General features: G+C 35.5%; 1 protein-coding gene across 1 annotated transcript in view; it reads left to right on the top strand.

Moving 5' to 3' along the window:
• Window positions 1-3,676, top strand: part of LOC107728700 (ubiquitin carboxyl-terminal hydrolase 43-like) — a 96,490-nt gene that overhangs the window by 2,029 nt on the left and 90,785 nt on the right. The window lies entirely within an intron of this gene.

Raw genomic sequence — 3,676 nt, 5'->3', positions numbered from 1 at the left:
TCACTAGTTAAAATTGCTTATTTCTCTGGATTTAAACATTCTTCGAAACATTTGGGATAATGTAAGTACACAAGTCAGCAAAATATATAACACTGTTCTAGTGGTTTTTGGATATTTTAATAAAAAAATCTTACATATTGTGCCTTTAAGACAGAGGGGGCAGATGGCAAAAAGCTAAAGGTTTACTATGGTAGTTTGAATGTTTCACGATGACAGTTACATTGCCCACGGATTATTAGTTCGGCTTTTGTTGTCTACATAAAAGATATAGTCAATTATGCCAACTAATTAATTCAGCAACACTCCTAAAAGATAACGGTTCTTTAATGGCATGTATGGTTCCAGTAAGAACCTTTAACATCCATGGAATCTTTCCATTCCACAAAAGATTCTTTATAGTGGAAAAAGGTTCTTTAGATTATTAAAATGATCTTCACACTAAGGAATAAAATTCTGTTATGATATCATCCGCTTCTTCAAGCTCCACACAGGGTTAAGCCCTCAAGAGGATCTTGAGGAAGGAGTAGCTAAAGAAACTAGCAGGTGGGAGAAATCTAGAAAAGATTTCAGTGGAAAGGCATCATCAAGAAGAGGTGGGAGTGTAGCCATAAGGTAGACCTGATCCTCTGATGGGAAACAGAGGCCAAGTTCTATTCACACCCTACTATCAAAAGTCTGAAATTATTGCCTTAAAGGCCCCCAGTCTGGGCTGACTATACGAATGGAGAATTACAAGATCACTCAAGGCAAAATATAAGGCTGTGCCCACTCAAAAACAACGCATTTATGGATAAATCTGAATGAAAGATCATTTATGTTGTATTGTGGGTGTCTTTAAACAACACAACACGACATTAAAGGGGTCATATGATGCGATTTCAAGTTTTCCTTTCTCTTTGGAGTGTTACAAGCTGATTGTGCATAGATAAGATCCCTGAAGTTGCGCGTTTATGGTAAGGGGCGTTACATTTCCGACGCGTGCTTTTGGTGTTCGGCCAGTCACAATGCACTGGGTCAGCTGGCCAGTCAGAGCAGACTGCGCTTGTCAAAGGAGGGGGCTTTGTAGAAAACGAAGCGTTTGAGAGAGGCGGGGCATAGAGGACCTACAATAATGTACAGTATTTGAAAAATAATGTGTTTTTTGAACATTAAAGCATGTCAACATATTCTGTTACACCAAATACACAAAATAATGATCTTTAAAAAAGCATATGACCCCTTTAACATTAACAGTCAAATCTGATGGCTTGCATGTCATAAATTTATCTGAGGCTGTCTGAGGCATGATTTGCTTTTTCCTGTTGACAGAGCCCAGAGTATCTTGTCTAGAGATTACATAAATAAACTCTCTCTGCTTCTCAAATGTCTGCGAGAGTTAATGAGTGCCTAACCGCTGATACGGGGAGCCATCTATAAACAATCAAGAGCTCTACCCTATCATTTCAGCCTCCCACTGCGCTTAACTTCATTTGCTTAATATCGGCTGGCTTTAGTGAAGTGCAGTCTATTTCTAATTAGACTTAAAAGGACCTGAATTACACAGTGAAAGCATTACAAGTAGTGACTGGTTCAATCATACGATTTCTAATGCAACGGAAGACCAAAATCTTGTGTAACTTGTGAGCTGGAACTTAAACCAATGAGTTGTGAAAGGGTAAAGGAGTTTGTTGGTAGAGATGGTATGTGGGTGATGGATGACAGGCTGGTATTTCACAGATCACAAGGTCATGTGTATAGTTCCTGACTGATGTCTAGCTAGTCCAACTCAGAGGGGGATGTAGCAGAGTCTGAGGTTGATCTGAGTCTACATTAAGTCATCAAGTCTGCTGTGTCAGTATTGGGAATAAAAACACAATTTTACAACATTTTAGTGCACGTCTTTTGGCTCTGACATCAGTGTACTCTTAAAAGTTGATGAAACTAGCAGATAAATGCATTTAAAATATATACATTCTTTCTCTTACAGGGAACCAAAAAGTGATGCCTCATCTTGTCAGGAAGGGAATATAGAAATCTGTAATAAAATGCTGCCTGAGACTGAGATAAGAACATCCAAATTGTATGTACAACCTGCAAAGAAGTAGTCACAGAAAGTTGTCACGGAAAACCTGGAAGTATTTAAAAAAATAAAAATAAATAAATAAAAATAAAATAGTGAAATTAAGCTCATCATTTAGAAATTACTTATTGTGCATGCAATGTCTTCAAAATTATTTTTCATCACTAACAACATCCATGGAAATTCATGTTTTAATAGGAAATGGAAAGAAAATTGCGTTGCCAAATAATTTCATGAGGTCTAACACAATTAATTATTTTATCCTTATATTTGGGTTCACTGACGAGATGTTGAGCAAAAAAGGTCCTTTGAAAATCAAAGCTTTGATATTTTAACTGTTCAATTTTTTAATACTATTTTTAACATTTTAATTATTTAATGGATGATGGTTCTGGGTGCTTTTCCTTCTTATACCTACCTCCTGTCCTGAAATATAGAACAAAAAGCTGGGATAGCAAAAAAGACAAAATTCATGGCTAGACTCTCCTTAAAGGACCTGCTTCCATACTAATACTAGTTCATTTGTTTTTGCACAAAACTACCTTTTAAGTGCGAGTCAAACCTCTTCAGGCTGAGCACTCATTGATGAAAAGGAAGCCTTTCTTTTCATATAAAACTGACAGGAATCCTCTCTTTAATACCATCACAAATAAGTGGAGGCCTACATTTCTCAAAGCTTTCACACACACCAAAGACATTTTACAGGACCAGAATTAAAATATTCTCCAGTGACTGTTGACTATATGTTATAAATAAACATTGGGCTACATTTCCATTCTCACAACACAAGTCTTGTGACCTTTGACCTCTTTGAGGAGTGTATAGCAGTTTCTCTGTCACATGCTTTTAATTAGAAGGTGCTTTGAATAAATTGTTGTTCTTCTGAATAACTCCTTTGAGGGTGAGGCATTTAGTGGAGGAAACCATTCCGAAAACTTTTATTCTTTTGAAGGCTTTCTTTTGAAGATGGGTTTAAACTCTGTGACCATACGACCCACTTTCTCACTATAAGACTAATGCTAAGATCATTAAGCTATCTCAGTCTGTAGGCCTACGGCTTCATATTTATTATCTGCAATTTGCTCCCAGCTGCTAGATTGAGTCCGTATGGTTAATACCACTGTAATTAATCTTTATGTCACTCAGCATTAAAGTTATGATTTTAAATACACCTGATATTCAAGACTACTTTAAATGATGTGGCCTTCAAGTCATGTTGAAATAAGTCTTTTGCTCAGCAAGGCTGCATTTAATTGATCAAAAATACAACAAACAACAGTAATATTGTAAAATATTATTTAAATTAAAAATAACTAATTTCTACTTTGATATATTGTAAAATGTAATTTATTCCTGTGATGCAAAGCTGAATGTTCATTACTCCAGTCTATTACTCCAGTCACATGATCCTTCAGAAATCATTGTAATATGCTGATTTTCTGCTCAAGAAACATTGATTATTATTATCAATGTTGAAAACAGTTGTGCTGCTTAATATTTTTGTGGAAACCATGTTATATTTTAAGGATTACTTGATAAGTATATAAGTTCAAAAGAACAGCATTTATTTGAAATAGACTTTTTTATTGTACATTTGTCACTTTTGAATAAAAGTAT

Source organism: Sinocyclocheilus rhinocerous, unplaced genomic scaffold, assembly GCF_001515625.1.
Source record: "Sinocyclocheilus rhinocerous isolate Xijiao unplaced genomic scaffold, SAMN03320098_v1.1 scaffold463, whole genome shotgun sequence".
NCBI lineage: Eukaryota > Metazoa > Chordata > Actinopteri > Cypriniformes > Cyprinidae > Sinocyclocheilus > Sinocyclocheilus rhinocerous.
This window is presented reverse-complemented; position numbering and strand designations above follow the sequence as displayed.